The 19,942-nt window shown below is 42.8% G+C and overlaps 1 non-coding gene across 1 annotated transcript; it reads right to left on the bottom strand.

Moving 5' to 3' along the window:
* Positions 1 to 404: 404 nt before the first annotated feature.
* On the bottom strand, positions 405 to 515 carry LOC123767086 (U6 spliceosomal RNA). The gene has a single exon (XR_006773913.1). It is a non-coding gene; the product is annotated as a U6 spliceosomal RNA (small nuclear RNA).
* Positions 516 to 19,942: the final 19,427 nt, after the last annotated feature.

Raw genomic sequence — 19,942 nt, 5'->3', positions numbered from 1 at the left:
AGTTAATACATATTCGTCTGCCATCGTGGCGGCCACTTCCAATTACCCAATTCCATAAAGTGATGTGGTGGGGTTAAGACTCCATACACCATTCCATATGTAGATATGATAGTGCTCGAGAAGCTCAGGAATCTATACACCAGTAGATCGACGGGTGAGAGGCGGTACAATGACCCCAAGCTCAACCCCCCGCAAGCACAACTAGTTGAGTACAACCAGGTGAATACAGAGTTATAAACCCATGGAACTACCTACGCGCCAAATTAGTAACTACATAAACTGTGTTGAGTTTTAAAATACTCCTAGAAAAGATCCAGGAAAGGGGGTAATTTCGACTAGCCGTCGGCTTTCTGTCCTCGTCGAGGCCATTAAGGGCAGTGTCCCTCAGGGAATCAGGTGAAACCAGATAAATGCTAATCCTAAGGATAAAAGTCATCCTTGAGCAGGGGCCATGCTAATCTTCTTTGTATCAGGCCAATGTTAGTATTTACCAGATTACTATATAATTTTATGGTATTTTATATACCACCTTAGTATGAAATAAATATGGGTCCATCATATACATGGGGTCCCTTTAGACCTGCGAAAGCGTGCTCACTCAAACACATTAGCCGCCTGGGGAAACCTATTGTGACAACAAAAGAACACCATTACAATATTACAATAATAAAATCCTTACCAAAAATGGGTTTAATAATAAAATTTGGTCCCCTAGGGCTGGCTGACCCCGTGGGCCCTGGCCGAGGAAGGCGTTCGGCACGTGGTGTAGGATCCTGCAATGCGTGTGAGGAGGTAGACTGAGTGGTGCGACTGACTGCAGCAGAGTAACCCACCCAAGGTTGTTGTAATAGATGGGCTATGGTGAGCCAGTAACTTACCTGGCACAGGAGCGGAGCAAGTAGCACGGACTATGGTGAGCCCGTAGTGGACTTCTTCTTCTTGTTGATAGTAGGTGCAGTTTGCATGAAGGGTTTGTCCTCCCGATGACTGCACCAGTACTGATGTTGTTGGACGCGTTTATGTTGAAGATGATCGGAGCTACCAAGGTGTTTGTTGCGTTGTGCTGTATATAGAGGAACGGTGATTAAAACAGAAGTGCGTGTTGTAGGGAGACTTGCTGCACCTTAGGGCGGTGTGTTGTGTTTATGGCGTCAGCTGATCCATGGTACTGCGACGAGGCAGTTGTTTTCTGTGCTTAGCTGTTGAAGAAGATGAAGATGAAGATTAAGCCACCTAAAAGGTGGCACGGGCATGAATAGCCCGTAAGTGGTGGCCCTTTTGAGCCATTACCAGTATCAATAGCTGATACTGGAGATCTGTGGAGGTGCGACTGCACCCTGCGTGACGGGAGATGTCTCCCGTGGCTTAGCTGTTGGTGGCGCCAGGTATAAATATGGCGCGGGTCAGATGTGACCCAATTTGTTGGTCGATTGGAGATACAAATTGGGTCACATCTGACCCGCGCCACATTTATACCTGGCGCCACCAACAGCTAAACAGAAAACAACTGCCTCGTCTTACCTGGCACAGGAGCGGAGCAAGTAGCACGGGTTATGGTGAGCCCGTAGTGGACTTACCTGGCACAGGAGCGGGCCTGTAACTTGTGGACGCAGAGGAGTCACACATATTGTGTGTATAAGAACATAAGAACATAAGAACAAAGGTAACTGCAGAAGGCCTATTGGCCCATACGAGGCAGCTCCTATTCTATAACCACCCAATCCCACTCATATACTTGTCCAACCCGTGCTTGAAACAATCGAGGGACCCCACCTCCACAATGTTACGCGGCAATTGGTTCCACAAATCAACAACCCTGTTACTGAACCAGTATTTACCCAAGTCTTTCCTAAATTCACTGGAAAGGCGAAGAGTTAGGGGTGACATGATAGAGGTTTACAAGTGGATGAATGGACATAACCGGGGGGATATTAATAGGGTATTAAAAGTATCAACACAGGACAGAACACGAAACAATGGATATAAATTGGATAAGTTTAGATTTAGGAAAGACTTGGGTAAATACTGGTTCAGTAACAGGGTTGTTGATTTGTGGAACCAATTGCCGCGTAACATTGTGGAGGTGGGGTCCCTCGATTGTTTCAAGCACGGGTTGGACAAGTATATGAGTGGGATTGGGTGGTTATAGAATAGGAGCTGCCTCGTATGGGCCAATAGGCCTTCTGCAGTTACCTTTGTTCTTATGTTCTTATGTTCTTATGTTCTTATGTAAATCTAAACTTATCCAATTTATACCCATTGTTTCGTGTTCTGTCCTGTGTTGATACTTTTAATACCCTATTAATATCCCTCCGGTTATGTCCATTCATCCACTTGTAAACCTCTATCATGTCACCCCTAACTCTTCGCCTTTCCAGTGAATGCAACTTAAGCTTTGTTAATCTTTCTTCATATGAAAGATTTCTAATTTGGGGAATTAACTTAGTCATCCTACGCTGGACACGTTCAAGTGAATTTATATCCATTCTATAATATGGCGACCAAAACTGAACTGCATAATCTAAATGGGGCCTAACTAGAGCAAGATATAGCTTGAGAACCACACCAGGTGTCTTGTTACTAACACTGCGATTAATAAATCCAAGTGTCCGATTTGCCTTATTACGAACATTTATGCATTGATCCTTTTGTTTTAAATTCTTACTAATCATAACTCCCAGATCCCTTTCGCAATCCGACTTCGCAATCACAACACCATCTAGCTCGTATCTTGTAACTCTATCATCATTACCTAACCTCAGAACTTTACATTTATCAGCATTAAACTGCATCTGCCAATCCTTTGACCATTTCAAAAGCCTATCTAGATCAACTTGAAGTGATAGTGAGTCCTCCTCCGAATTAATTTCCCTACCGATTTTCGTATCATCGGCAAATTTGCAAATGTTGCTACTCAAACCTGAATCTAAATCATTTATATATATTATAAACAACAGAGGTCCCAGGACAGAGCCTTGAGGCACTCCACTTACAACATTTTCCCACTCTGACTTGATTCCATTTATACTAACTCTCTGTTTCCTTTGGTATAGCCATGCCCTAATCCAGCTTAATATAGCACCCCCAATACCATGAGACTCTATCTTTTTAATCAGTCTTTCATGTGGCACTGTATCAAAAGCTTTGCTAAAGTCAAGGTATACAACATCGCAATCCTTACCACTATCAACTGCCTCAACAATGCTAGAATAAAAAGATAACAAATTTGTTAAACATGAACGGCCATTTATAAAACCATGTTGCGACTCAATTATTAATTTATGTTTTTCAAGATGAAGACGAATTTTATTTGCTATTATAGATTCGAGTAACTTTCCCATAATAGACGTTAGGCTAATTGGTCGATAGTTAGACGCAAGTGATCTATCTCCTTTCTTAAAAACTGGTATCACATTAGCAACTTTCCAAAACTCTGGCACTCTGCCTGACTCTATTGATTTATTAAATATGGTTGACAGTGGGTCACAAAGCTCCTCTTTGCATTCTTTAAGCACCCTGGCAAACACTTCATCCGGCCCTGGGGATTTGTTTGGTTTGAGTTTTACTATTTGTTTAAGAACATCCTCCCTGGTAACTGTTAAACTCGTCAACCTGTTCTCGTCCCCACCCACATAGACTTGTTCGGCTGAAGGCATATTGTTAAGTTCCTCTTTAGTAAATACAGATACAAAATATTTATTAAAAATACTACTCATCTCTTCATCACTATCTGTTATTTGACCTGTCTCAGTTTTTAATGGACCTATCCTTTCCCTAGTCTTAGTACGATATAACTGAAAAAACCCTTTAGGATTTGTCTTTGCTTGCCCTGCTATGCGAACTTCATAGTTTCTTTTTGCTTTCCTTATCTCTTTTTTAACATTTCTAACCAGTTGTACGAATTCCTGTTCTAAAGTGACCTCCCCATTTTTAATCCTTTTGTACCAAGCTCTCTTTTTACCTATAAGGTTCTTCAAATTCTTTGTTATCCACTTTGGGTCATTAGTATTCGATCTATTCAATTTGTATGGTATACTACGTTCCTGTGCTTTGTTTAGAATATTCTTAAATAAGTTATATATTGAATCCACATCGAAATCCCCATTTAAGTCACCTATCGCTGGGTTCATGTCTCGCTCCAAGACCGGCCCACACCCCATACCCAAGACTTTCCAATCAATTTGACCCAAAAAATTTCTTAGGCTATTAAAATCAGCTTTTCGAAAATCTGGCACTTTAACAGAATTTTCTCCTACTGGTCTATTCCATTCTATGCTAAATCTGATTTCTTTGTGATCACTGCTCCCTAGCTCACTCCCTATTTCGATGTCATTAATTTGCGTTTCCCTGTTGGTTAACACTAAATCTAAAATATTATTTTCCCGTGTTGGTTCCTTAATGTGTTGCGTAAGAAAGCAATCGTCAATTAATTCTAGAAAATCTTCTGCTTCACTATTCCCTGTTTTGTTCAACCAGTTTATTCCGCTAAAATTAAAGTCACCCATGACATAAATACTGTTAGATCTAGATGTTCTAGATATTTCATCCCATAGATGCTTTGCTTCCATTCTGTCTAAATTTGGTGGCCTATATATTACTCCTATTATAATATTATTGGCTTTTTCGTTTAATTCAATCCAAATAGTTTCTGTGTGTGGCTCTGTTTTGATTCCCTCTTTGAGACTACATTTCAAATTGTCCCTAACATATATGGCTACTCCACCTCCTCGTCTAATATATCTATCTGTGTGAAATAGTTTAAATCCATATATTTGATATTCAGCTAATAGTTCTCTATTTTCTACATTCATCCACGTTTCGGTAAGTGCAATAATATCTATTTTTTCTGTGCAGACAAGAGCATTTAATTCGTTAATTTTATTTCTTAGACTTCTACTGTTAGTGTAATATACCCTAAGTGAATTGTTATTTTGCGGACCTTCTCTTTCCCTGATCGTTTTGCCAATTCCTTTCTCCCACAAACACATACTTTTATTACCTCCTTCCTCCAAATCAATTCCCATACCTCTATCTACTAACAGTTTAAACCCAAACAAACACCTCTAACCACTTCTTCTAACGAGTTCGCAACAGCAACAACCCCAGCTCTCGATAGATGCACCCCATCACGAGCATACATTTCATTTCTTCCATAGAAGTGTTCCCAGTTGTCTATGAAAGATATTGCATTTGATTTGCAATATCTTTCCAGCCGGCAATTGACACCAAGTGCCCTCGATATCCATTCATTTCCCACTCCCTTTCTTGGAAGAATGCCACATATGATCGGGATTCCTCCCTTGCTCCTAACTAACTCTATGGCTGTTTTATACCTCTGAATCAGTTCCTCACTCCTAACTCGACCAACATCATTTCCTCCCACGCTAATGCAAATAATGGGATTGTTCCCATTACCAGCCATAATATCATTCATGTTGTTTATAATATCACCAATGCCAGCTCCGGGATAGCAAACCCTTAACCTGTTCCCCCTATCTCTAGCACAAAACGTTCTATCCAAATACCTTATCTGGGAATCTCCCACAACTAATGTTTGCTTAGGTACTTCCTTTACCCTCTGAGGGGCCTGCGCTTCCTTTCTCTTCGTTGCTTTCCCTTTTGCGCGATCCACAGTCTCTCCACAGCACTCGTCCTCCAAAACGTCAAATGAATTGGAGGTTGCTATGGCGTTTGAAGGCGGCTTTATCAAAGTCTTCTTAAGGCCCCTGTCTTTCACAACTCTCCAAGACGAGGTCCCTTTACTGCTGGTCTCCTCCTTCGTTACTTCTCGTTGTTCTTTCAGCTGACGCACCTCCTCCCGCAGAAAGTCCAACTCTGTCCTCAGGGCTCCCACTAGAGTCACCAGGTCCTTAACTACAACTTCCATATTGCAATGATAATATAACACTTAACTTGTATGGGTAGTATAGTTCTGTCGGCAAGCTGGAGTACATATCTAGCTTGGCATTCTCAGATAAAATGCAATACATTTATACCAATGAATTACGATATTACAATTTAAGAAATAAATAATTGAAATAGTGTAATAAATTGTTATAATAAAGAGCACAACACCAATGTGTTACCCATACCACAACGTAGAGAGCAGTGAGGAATTAATCCTCTTGGTCTCCACAGGTCAACTAAACAATACCAACATAACGGTATATTCTTAACACTCTCCAAGTAAAGAAAAGAAAACATAATACACCAAGCTCTGGAACATGCACAGATGTTCAACTACACAAACAAATAATAATATATGTATTCATAGAAGAGAAACAACCATCGCACAGGTTGGCTGCTCTGATGTTAGCACACGAACGCACACACTCCATCAGTCACAGAGGCAGGTGGTGGGGGGATTAGTGTCAACGGCCGGACCCTACTCTGGCAACTAGCAATTCAACACAACATAATGAAATATAACATTTAAGTATAGTATAAAATAATTATACACATATACATAATGAAATTTAAATATATAAATGCCTAAATGTAAACACTGCAGCAATGTAATATTGTAATTAAGGTAAATTAACAATTAAAGGAATCAATCAGGGTATTATGTGTAAAATTATTACGCTGGGTCGCAATGTATAAAATCTACCACAAGTAGACTGTCAAAATTTAAATAGAGTTCTTTAAGGAGCAATGGCCGAGTCTTAGTTGTATAGGCCGAGCCATTCATAAAACCAGTAATTTCTTTAAAACAAATAGAAAAGTTTATGTAAATATTTGCTAAAATATTAAAAAGAATACAAAATTAATCATATATTTATTGCAATTATATATTGTCCTTAAAATGTTAGATTTATCTTAAATAATTCTGATCGTGTAGACAATTTGTATATGATTATGTAAGTGAAATATATAATGATTTGGAAGCTCATAACTCGTCCTCATTTATATATTATGCCAAGTAGTATAAAGTGCCTGACTAAAATACTTTTAAAATACTTTACACTTTAATGACGTAGGAGTGACTTTGATCCAACTGATGATCAACGTTAGTTACGGTGATACAATATTGGATAAACGTTAGTGACTGTGATCCATTAGAGACTCAACTTCAGCACCAATATACAACACATAACCAAGAAAGTCTATAAAACGGTTGGTATGCTTTATCAGATATTATGTTCCTATCTCTGCTCTCCTCTCATTATACTACGCGCTAATATATCCTTATATTACATATGTTATCTGTGCTTGGGGTTCAACCACTGCAAACTATCTCAAGCCCATCATCACCCAGCAAAAATCTGCTATCAGAACAATAACAAACTTTGCTTTCAGACAACTCAGTCCCGCCCCCTCCCCCCACCTGTTTCAATCCCTAAACATGCTTAACATAAATTCACTCCACACATTCTCTTGCACCATTTACATTTACAAAACCCTGTTCTTAAATGCAAACCCTGTTCTAAAACTCATCGTGGACACATGTAATAGAACTCATAATCACCATACTAGAAATAAATATCTCTTTGGAATCCCCAGAGTCAAACTTAATATGTGTAAACACTATGCAAGTAAGGGGACCTTGTCTATGGAACTCACTCCCTGACGAATTGAAAAGCTGTTCCTCTTTTGCCTTATTCAAAAATAAAACCAAAAAGTACCTAATTTCCTCTTCATAGATTCTTACCTAGTGCTTTATACTCGCACTGTGCATAGTGCAACCCAATCCCCAATATATGTACCAAAGCCATATAATATTTATCTTTATCATCATTGTTATCACCTTACAAATACAAATATTTATTCAGGTAAAGTACATACATACAAGGTGACATACAAAAGTTGATGGATTTATAGATAGAGCTAGTACATACAATGCCTAAATAGCCACTATTACGCAAAGCGTTTCGGGCAGGAAAAACACTAAGACTAAAACTTAATACTAATTGAGGTACAACCATATATCATGGTTGTTATAATGAGTGCATATTTTACCGTATTGTACCTTGAAATGATCCACAAATTGTGTTACAATGAACCAGTTCATAACCCTCAAATTTTACTCCATTGATAACCCTCAAATTTTACTCCAATGTACCTACTAATCTTTGTCATTATTGTGTAGTGTTATTATTGTGAATTAAACTAATTTTTGCGTATTGAGTCAAATTATCTTACAATGTACCTGTAACATTTTTTGCTAATTTTGCTGGAAATTACCTACTTAAAATTACCTGCTTAAAACGATCTGTTAGATTAAGGACATGTTCAAAACTATGCACGCTAGTTGCTTTACAAGAATGTAAACTCATCAGTGCTATGTTCTCTCTTAACCTCAGTGTACCTTCTTGTATATAAATAAATAAATAAATAAATAAATAAATAAATAAATAAATAAATATATAAATGAATAAATAAATACTTAAATAAATAAATGTACCTGGGCCTAAATACAGGTAGGGGGAAGGCATCAAAGGAGAGTAGAAAACTACATATTTGTGTCGAGCATCAAATTCAAAATCCCGCACAGTCCTCGGTGCCCCAATATAGGGAAGGATCGGTTAAGCTCGGATTCTGGGATCTCGAATGCTTGCACAGGCTCCATGTAGCAGGCTGCAGATGGACGTCCTCTGATATTGTGCGATGTTCGAGTGTGCTGAGGTCACGTGATGAAGGTGGGATGTTGTTGTGTGTGGAGGGTCTGGTGCCTGGTGGCAGACAAGGGGTCACTACCTCTGTGCCTGCTTTAAGTTTCACAGGTTCCTGCATGCGCAGCCTACACGATTCAAGAGGCGCTTGTTTTTCTTTCATACAGAAATTTCCTCGCTGGTTCCAAGCTTGAACATATACAAACACATACAAATTTCACAAATACACATCTCAGAGTCACCTGCACATGAAACTACATCCACAAACGTTAACAAAAAACAAACAAACTAGTGCAAAACACAAGCACGCACACACACACACACACACACACACACACACACACACACACACACACACACACACACACACACACACACACACACACACACTGGTAAAAGCTTCTAACATGGATGAAAAATTTCCTGACTGATAGAAAAATGAGGGCAGTAATCAGAGGCAAGGTATTGGACTGGAGAAATGTCACAAGTGGGGTACCACAGGGTTCAGTTCTTGCACCAGTGATATTTATTGTCTACATAAATGAACTACCAGTTGGTATACAAAATTATATGAACATGTTTGCTGATGATGCTAAGATAATAGGAAGGATAAGAAACTTGAATGATTGTCATGCTCTTCAAGATGACCTGGACAAAATAAGTATATGGAGCACCACTTGGCAAATGGAATTTAATGTTAATAAATGCCATGTTATGTAATGTGGAATAGGAGACCATAGACCCCACGCAACCTATATATTATGTGAGAAATCTTTAAAGCATTCTGATAAAGAAAGAGATCTAGGGGTGGTTCTAGATAGAAAACCTGAGGACCACATAAAGAACGTTGTGCGAGGAGCCTATGCCACGCTTTCTAACTTCAGAATTGCTTTTAAATACATGGATGGCAATATACTAAAGAAATTGTTCATGACTTTTGTTAGGCCAAAGCTAGAATATGCAGCGGTTGTGTTGTGCCCATATCTTAAGAAGCACATCAACAAACTGGAAAAGGTGCAAAGACATGCTACTAAGTGGCTCCCAGAACTGAAGGGCAAGAGCTATGAGGAGAGGTTAGAGGCATTAAATATGCCAAAACTAGAAGACAGAAGAAAAAGAGGTGATATGATCACTACGTACAAAATAGTAACAGAAATTGATAAAATCGATAGGGAAGATTTCCTGAGACCTGGAACTTCAAGAACAAGAGGTCATAGATTTAAACTAGGTTATCTTGAGGTTATCTTGAGATGATTTCGGGGCTTTTTCGTGTCCCCGCGGCCCGGTCCTCGACCAGGCCTCCACCCCCAGGAAGCAGCCCGTGACAGCTGACTAACACCCAGGTACCTATTTTACTACTAGGTAACAGGGGCATAGGGTGAAAGAAACTCTGCCCATTGTTTCTCGCCGGCGCCTGGGATCGAACCCAGGACCACAGAATCACAAGTCCAGCGTGCTGTCCGCTCGGCCGGTCGGTAACACAGATGCCGAAGAAATATAAGAAAATTCACTTTCGCAAACAGAGTGGTAGACGGTAGGAACAAGTTAGGTGAGAAGGTGGTGGAGGCCAAGATCGTCAGTAGTTTCAAAGCATTATATGGCAAAGAGTGTTGGATAGACGGGACACCACGAGCGTAGCTCTCATCCTGTAACTACACTTAGGTAATTACACACACACACATACACACACACAGTCTTGGGTCAGCTTTGATCGTGAGCAGACGTGTAGGGTCAGCGGTCGCGTTAACTGAGGGAACAATAGGGTTCAAGGGAGCGGGTGCACTGTGCAGTTAGAATCGGAACAGTGTAAATTGAACAGTGGCATTGTTATGCAACACATTGATCACATCTCGTGGTGAATTATCTTAGTGAATTTAGAGAAGATAGCTAGTGAAGATCGACTTCTTGAGGCAGCATCAGTCGCATCAGCCAGGACCCATGTGGAGACCTGAAGACCTTAAAGGATTACCGACGACACGCTGTATATTCACCTGGAGTGCTTGTGGGGGGCTGGCTGGTAAGTGTCTCTCATAAGTCTCCAACAGTGTACAAGGTTTATATAATATCATTTCATAGACACTTGCATTCCATTCAATAATACAATCGTAAGTGATAGGCAGGTAACAGGGACAGCAACTGTGAGCTCACTGGGAACCCAGATAAGCCACTAATCCCCCCCCCCCCCCGCCGTAATCTGAAGACAACATCTCACCCACCTCTTCTTAACCCCCAATCTCACTCTCCCAACACACTCCCCCCCCCCTACCACTCTCACTCTCCCAACACACTCCCCCCCCCTACCACTCCCACTCTCCCAACACACTCCCCCCCCCCTACCACTCCCACTCTCCCAACACACTCCCCCCCCCTACCACTCCCACTCTCCCAAAACACCCCCCCCCCACCACTCCCACTCTCACACTAGGACTATTCTTGCTCTCTTTCTCTCTTGACAAGGCAAAATGGCAGGTGGACGCAACAGGGACACAGGGAACAGCCAGAGTGACCAAACGAAGGACATGTTACCTACCTTGAGGCTACCTTGAGGTGCTTCCGGGGCTTAGTGTCCCCGCGGCCCGGTCGTCGACCAGGCCTCCTGGTTGCTGGACAGATCAACCAGGCTGTTAGACGCGGCTGCTCGCAGCCTGACGTATGAGTCACAGCCTGGTTGATCAGGTATCCTTTGGAGGTGCTTATCCAGTTCTCTCTTAAACACTGTGAGGGGTTTGCCAGTTATGCCCCTTATGTGTAGTGGAAGCGTGTTGAACAGTCTCGGGCCTCTGATGTTGATAGAGTTCTCTCTCAGAGTACCTGTTGCACCTCTGCTTTTCAACGGGGGTATTCTGCACATCCTGCCATGTCTTCTGGTCTCATGTGGTGTTATTTCTGTGTGCAGGTTTGGGACCAGCCCCTCAATTATTTTCCACGTGTAAATTATTATGTATCTCTCCCGCCTGCGCTCAAGGGAGTACAGATTTAGGCTCTTTAGTCGGTCCCAGTAATTTAGATGTTTTACTGAGTGGATTCTAGCAGTAAAGGATCTCTGCACGCTCTCTAGGTCAGCAATTTCTCCAGCTTTGAAAGGGGCTGTCATTGTGCAGCAGTACTCCACTCTAGAGAGCACAAGCGTTTTGAAAAGTATCATCATCGGTATAGCATCTCTAGTGTGAAAAGTTCTTGTTATCCAACCTGTCATTTTTCTTGCAGTTGCGACGGCTACTTTATTGTGTTCTTTAAAGGTAAGGTCTTCCGACATGAGTACACCCAGGTCCTTTACATTGCCTTTTCGTTCTATGTTATGATTTGCCTGCGTTTTGTACGTGGTTTCTGTTTTTATATTTTCAATTTTTCCGTAGCGCATGAGCTGAAACTTATCCTCGTTGAATACCATATTATTTTCTGTAGCCCATAGAAAGACCTGATCTACATCTGATTGGAGGTTTGCCGTGTCCTCTATGTTGCCAACTCTCATGAAAATCCTAGTGTCATCTGCAAAGGATGATACAGTGCTATAGGTTGTGTTCTGATCTATGTCCGATATGAGGATGAGAAAAAGTACTGGAGCAAGCACAGTACCCTGGGGGACTGAGCTCTTCACGGTTGATGGGCTGGATTTTATTTTGTTGACTATTACACATTGGGTTCTGTCAGTCAGGAAATTGTAGATCCATCTGCCTATTTTCCCGGTAATTCCTTTTGAACGCATTTTATGTGCAATAACACCATGGTCACATTTATCAAAAGCTTTTGCGAAATCTGTGTAAATTACATCAGCGTTTTGTTTGTCTTCCATAGCATCTAATACCATATCATAGTGGTCCAGCAACTGCGACAGGCAAGAGCGCCCTGTTCTGAAACCATGTTGTCCGGGGTTATGGAGATGCTGTGATTCCATGTATTTTGTGATCTTACTTCTTAGCACTCTCTCAAAAATTTTTATGATGTGCGATATTAGTGCTATCGGTCTGTAATTTTTTGCCTCTGCCTTATTTCCTCCTTTATGGAGTGGTGCTATCTCTGCTGTTTTTAGTATATCAGGAATAACGCCAGTATCTAGGCTTTGTCTCCACAGAATGTGAAGGGCCTGCGATAGTGGTTTTTTACAGTTCTTGATGAATATGGAGTTCCAAGAATCCGGGCCTGGTGCAGAGTGCATAGGCATACTGTTTATGGCTTCTTCAAAATCTAGTGGGGATAGGGCGACGTCTGATATGTGATTTGATGTTGGTATCATATCCATGAAAAATTCATTTGGGTTATCAATCTTTAGTGCATTTAATGGCTCACTGAAAACAGAGTCGTACTGCTTCCTCAGTAACTCGCTCATTTCTTTGTTGTCATCTGTGAAAGTTCCATCTCCCTTTCGCAGGGGCCCGATACTAGATGTGGTTTTTGATCTTGATTTTGCATAGGAGAAAAAATATTTCGGATTTCTCTCTATTTCACTGATGGCCTTTTGCTCTCTTTGCCTCTCCTGGGTTTTGTATGATTCTTGTAGCTTGAGTTCAATTGTTTCTATTTCTCTACCTAGCCTTCTTCGCCGTTCTTGAGATAGGGTGCGACTCTCAAGTTGTTCCGCGATTCGTTTTCTTCGCCTATATAGGGAACGACGTTCCCGTTCCAATCTGCATCTCTTTCTCTTTTTTCTTAGGGGTATGCGGTTTGAACATATTTCTAGTGCTACTGAGCTTATTTTTTCCAGGCACTGGTTCAGGTTTGCATTTCCTAGCTGTTCTTCCCAGTTTATTTCTGTGAAGTCCTGGTTTATTTGCTCCCAGTTTATCCGTTTATTATTGAAGTTGAATTTGCTGAAATCTCCTCCACCGGGAATCTGGACTGGTTTTGAAGGTCCATTCCCCATGGTTGTCAGAACTTCAATTAAGTTGTGATCTGAGTAACAGGTATTTGTAATCATTATGTTCCCGATCAACTCATCATCATGTTAACCCAAGTTCTGGAGGAATTCAGGAGGGAGATGCAGGAAATGAGGATTACAATTAACAACCTGCAAAGTGAGCTGACATCAGCAAGGGAGGAGATCAAATCCCTCACAGAGAAAAAATAAAGAGACCGAGCATCAGATTATCATCCAAAGGGAAGGTGGGAATGTTACATTGGAAGGAAATGCCTCTTTACCTGAAACATTTGTGGACATACTGAAAAAGAGCTCAGAAGCAATGGCCACAGTGAGGGAGGTAGCCATGCAAGCTGCTACCTCACAGGAAGCAGCAAGGTGCACCACTCAGCTGCTGGAGAGAAAAAGATCAGTTGTAGTTGTAGGCATCAAAGAACAGGAAGGATCCAACAGGCAAGAATGGAATAGCAAGTATAGAGAGGCAGTACAGGGGCTACTGAAGGGGTTACAGATGGAAGGGGCTGAACAAAACATTGAGAAGGTTTTCAGGTTGGGCTGGTACAACAAGGACAGAAACCGGCTTGTAAAGGTGGTGTTTACAAACAAAACCACGAAGGAGGATATTCTCGAAAGGAAGAGTCGACTGCAGCATGTGGAGGGATACAAAAAAGTATTCCTGCAGAGGGACAGGACAAAGGAGGAGAGAGCCAGGGCAGCAGAGGCAAGGAGGAAGCGCAGGGAGAGAGGAGCAAACCAGGAAATCACAGCCCCCAACACAACAGTCCTAGAGACAAGAGGCAAACCCAAAACCAGCATCTCAGCAACACCAGAGGGCAGGGCAACACCACCACCCCCCCCCCCCTCTGCATAGAAACCCTCTCCTCCCCTCGCCCTACCTGCCCCCACCCCATTCTGACCCTGACAGCCCATCCCCATTCCCATCATGTCCCCCCCTCCCACCTTTCCCCCATCCCCCTTCATCCCATACCCTCCCTATCCCTCCACCCCCCTCACCCCGTATCCTCCATGTCCCCCCCCTATCTCCTTAACCCACACCCTACCTGTCCCCCCCTTCCCTGAAACCCCGACCCCTCACCCCAAACTCCTCTGAGACCCTGCAAACCACCTCACAGATCTTCTCACCCACGGAACAGCTTCCCACACCAGCAGAATGCTCACCAAGAAAGGGACAAGAAATTTAACTGAAGAAAGTGAGCTTCAAGGCAATGTACACTAACATAGATGGGATTACAAATAAAACAAGTGAACTCGGAGAATGGGCACTAGAAGAAAACCCAGACATAATAGCACTCACAGAAATAAAGCTAACGAACACCATAACAAACGCAGTGTTTCTACAGGGCTACTATGTAGTGAGGAAAGAGAGAGAAGGGAGAGGAGGAGGTGGTGTAGCTTTGCTACTAAGAGAAGGTTGGAGTTTCGAGGAGATGGTAATTCAGAACTGTGAAGGTTTCAATGACTACATATCAGGCACCATAGCAACTGGAGGACAGAAAATTATAGTAGTAGTCATATATAACCCCCCACCGAATGACAGAAGACCCAGACAGGAATATGATAGAAACAACTTGGCCACCATCAATATAATAGAGAGAGCAGCTTCTGTGGCTAGCAGGAACGGATCCAGGCTACTAATCATGGGAGACTTCAACCATGGGAAGATAGATTGGGGGAACAGAGACGCACATGGAGGCCCAGACACATGGAGAGCTAAGCTGCTGGATGTGGCAACAAGAAACTTTCTAAGTCAACACGTCAAGGGACCGACAAGAATGAGAGGAGGGGATGAACCAGCCTTGCTTGATCTGATATTTACCCTAAATGAGTCGGATATAAGGGAAGTTAAGTTGGAAGCCCCCTTGGGAATGAGTGATCATAGTGTATTGAGCTTTGAGTACCTGGTTGAGCTAGGAATTATCACCGCCAAAAAAAGAACTGGGAAACAAAGGGCTGGCGTACTGAAAGGGAAACTATGAGGAAATGAATAAATTCCTATGGGATATACATTGGGACACAGAACTCGGAACCAAGTCCGTACAAGACATGATGGACTATGTCACCCAAAAATGTAAGGAGGCTGTAAGCAGGTTTGTCCCAGCCCGACAGGAAAAAACAGAGAAGCAAAGGAAGAATCTGTGGTTTAATAGGGAATGTATGAAAGCAAAGGAGCTGAACAAAAGGGCATGGAGGAACTTCCGTAATAACAGAACACCAGAAAGCAGAGAGAGATACCAGAGAACCAGGAACGAGTATGTCAGTGTGAGAAGAGCAGCTGAGTAAAGGTATGAAAATGATATAGCTAATAAAGCCAAGACCGAACCAAAGCTACTCCGTAATCACATCAGGAGGAAGACAACAGTGAAGGAACAGGTGATGAAACTTAGGGTGGGCGAGGACAGGTACACAGAGAATGACAAAGAGGTGTGTGAAGAACTCAACAAAAGGTTCCAGGAGGTCTTTACAACAGAACAGGGAGAAGTCACGGCGCTAGGAGAGGTGGCAGCAAACCAGGTGACCTTGGAAAGGTTCGAAATTACAAGAGATGAGGTCAAGAAGCACCTATTGGAGTTGGATGTGAGAAAAGCTGTTGGGCCGGATGGAATCTCACCATGGGTATTGAAAGAGTGTGCAGGAGCACTTTGCTTGCCACTCTCCATAGTGTATAGTAGGTCACTGGAAACGGGAGACCTACCAGAAATATGGAAGACTGCTATTGTAGTACCAATATTTAAAAAGGGTGACAGACAAGAGGCACTGAACTACAGGCCAGTGTTCTTAACTTGTATACCATGCAAGGTGATGGAGAAGATTGTGAGAAAAAACCTAGTAACACATCTGGAGAGAAGAGACTTCGTGACAACCCATCAACATGGGTTCAGGGAGGGTAAATCTTGCCTTACAGGCTTGATAGAATTCTACGATCAGGTGACAAAGATTAAGCAAGAAAGAGAAGGATGGGCGGACTGCATTTTTTTGGACTGTCGGAAAGCCTTTGACACAGTACCCCATAAAAGGTTGATGCATAAGCTGGAGAAACAGGCAGGAGTAACTGGTAGGGCGCTCCAGTGGATAAGGGAGTACCTAAGCAATAGGAAGCAGAGAGTTATAGTGAGGGGTGAGACCTCAGAATGGCTTGAAGTCACCAGTGGAGTCCCACAGGGCTCTGTGCTCTGTGCTATGTTTCTGATATACGTAAATGATCTCCCAGATTGATCTCCCAGACTCATTCCTCTCTCAATGTTTGTTGACGACGCCAAAATTATGAGAAGGATTAAGACAGAGGAGGACAGCTTGAGGCTTCAAGAAGACCTGGACAAGCTGCAGGAATGGTCGAACAAATGACTGTTAGAGTTTAACCCAAGCAAATGTAATGTAATGAAGATAGGGGTAGGGAGCAGGAGACCAGATACAAGGTATCACTTGAGAGATGAAATACTTCAAGAGTCAGAGAGAGAGAAAGACCTGGGGGTTGATATCACGCCAGACCTGTCTCCTGAAGCTCATATCAAGAGGATAACATCAGCAGCATATGCCAGGTTGGCTAACATAAGAACGGCCTTTAGAAACTTGTGTAAGGAATCTTTCAGAACATTATATACCACATATGTCAGACCAATCCTGGAGTATGCGGCTCCAGCATGGAGTCCATATCTAGTCAAGCATAAGACCAAACTGGAAAAGGTTCAAAGGTTTGGCACCAGACTAGTACCCGTGCTGAGAGGTATGAGCTACGAGGAGAGACTACGGGAATTGAACCTCACTTCGTTAGAAGACAGAAGAGTTAGGGGGGACATGATCACCACATTCAAGATTCTCAAGGGAATCGACAGGGTTGATAAAGACAGGCTATTTAACACAAGGGGCATACACACTAGGGGACACAGGTGGAAACTGAGTGCCCAAATGAGCCTACCTTGAGGTTACCTTGAGGTGCTTCCGGGGCTTAGCGTCCCCGCGGCCCGGTCGTCAACCAGGCCTCCTGGTTGCTGGACTGATCAACCAGGCTGTTGGACGCGGCTGCTCGCGTCCAGGTGACGCGAGCAGGTGAGCCACAGAGATATTAGAAAGAATTTTTTTAGTGTCAGAGTAGTTGACAAATGGAATGCATTAGGCAGTGATGTGGTGGAGGCTGACTCCATACACTGTTTCAAGTGTAGATATGATAGAGCCCAATAGGCTCAGGAACCTGTACACCAGTTGATTGACAGTTGAGAGGCGGGACCAAAGAGCCAGAGCTCAACCCCCGCAAGCACAAATAGGTGAGTACACACACACACACACACACACACACACACACACACACACACACACACACACACACACACACACACACACACACACACACACACACACACACACACACACTCACACACACACACACACACACACACACACACACACACACACACACACACACTCACACACACACACACACACACACACACACACACACACACACACACACACACACACACACACACACACACACACACACTCACACACACACACACACACACACACACACACACACACACACACACACACACACACACACACACACACACACACACTCACACACACACACACACACACACACACACACACACACACACACACACTCACACACACACACACACACACACACACACACACACACACACACACACACACACACACACACACACACACACACACACACACACACACACACACTCACACACACACACACACACACACACACACACACACACACACACACACACACTCACACACACACACACACACACACACACACTCACACACACACACACACACACACACACACACACACACACACACACACACACACACACACACACACACACACACACACACACACACACACAGGGGAGGAGGGGAGCCAGCTCTAAGGGAGCCGGCCGGCCGAGCGGGCAGCACACTGGACAAAGGTGATCCTGTGGTCCCGGTTTCGATCCCGGGCGCCGGCGAGAAACGATGGCAGAGTTTCTTTCGCCCTATGCCCCTATTTACCTAGCAGTAAATAGGTACCTGGGAGTTAGTCAGCTGTCACGGGCTGCTTCCTGGTGTGTGTGTGGGGGGGGGTGGAAAAATTTATATATATATATATATATATATATATATATATATATATATATATATATATATATATATATATATATATATATATATATATATAGTAGTAGAAACAGTTGATTGACAGTTGAGAGGCGTTAACCCCCACAAGCACAACTAGGTGAATACACACACACACACACACACACACACACACACACACACACACACACACACACACACACACACACACACACACACACACACACACACACGCACACACACACACACACTCACACAAACTTACACACATGTGCTCATTTCATAATTTTTATTTGTAAAAACAAAAATTCACATACAAATTTACACCAAAATTATTATTTCACATACAAATACACTTGTTCATATGCAAACATGCCCAAACTTACACAAACCAACTCAGTTATATTTTTAAACTTACACAAACTAACACAGACTTGCACATTCACGGAATACTCAATTCACTAACTTGCACACTTTCTCAAAACTTTCACAATTTCTCTTGTTCATACAAATTCTCTCAAACTTGCACGAGTCACTCACACTCGTATAAACAGATGTACAATCTCACCTGCACATACTTAAAAGAACTTACTTGCAAACTCTTATATAAATACATGAAAATTGCAAAATACTTACAAACATACAGATCTCAATATCACCCACACATACAGTTACATTCACAAAACTTTACAAAAACCCACTAAAACTAGCTCAAATATTCACACCGTTACCCGAAATGCTTTGCATGCTTGTGGCTTTACAAGAAAGTGAGAACTCTTGTATAAATAAAAAATCTCTCTCTCACTCTGTCTCTCTCTCTCTCTCTCTCTCTCTCTCTCTCTCTCTCTCTCTCTCTCTCTCTCTCTCTCTCTCTCTCTCTCTCTCTCTCTCTCTCTCTCTCTCTCTCTCTCTCTCTCTCTTTCCCTCTCTTTCCCTCTCTTTCCCTCTCTTTCCCTCTCTCTCTCTCTCTCTCTCTCTCTCTCTCTCTCTCTCTCTCTCTCTCTCTCTCTCTCTCTCTCTCTCTCTCTCTCTCTCTCTCTCTCTCTCTCTCTCTCTCTCTCTCTTTCCCTCTCTTTCCCTCTCTTTCCCTCTCTTTCCCTCTCTTTCCCTCTCTTTCCCTCTCTCTCTCTCTCTCTCTCTCTCTCTCTCTCTCTCTCTCTCTCTCTCTCTCTCTCTCTCTCTCTCTCTCTCTCTCTCTCTCTCTCTCTCTCTCTCTCTCCCTCTCTTTCCCTCTCTCTCTCTCTCTCTCTCTCTCTCTCTCTCTTCTTGAGGTTATCTTGAGATGATTTCGGGGCTTTAGTGTCCCCGCGGCCCGGTCCTCGACCAGGCCTCCACCCCC

This window comes from Procambarus clarkii, chromosome 5, assembly GCF_040958095.1.
Source record: "Procambarus clarkii isolate CNS0578487 chromosome 5, FALCON_Pclarkii_2.0, whole genome shotgun sequence".
In the NCBI taxonomy this organism is placed as follows: domain Eukaryota; kingdom Metazoa; phylum Arthropoda; class Malacostraca; order Decapoda; family Cambaridae; genus Procambarus; species Procambarus clarkii.
The sequence above is the reverse complement of the archived record's forward strand: the minus strand, read 5'-3'. Positions and strand labels throughout refer to the sequence as shown.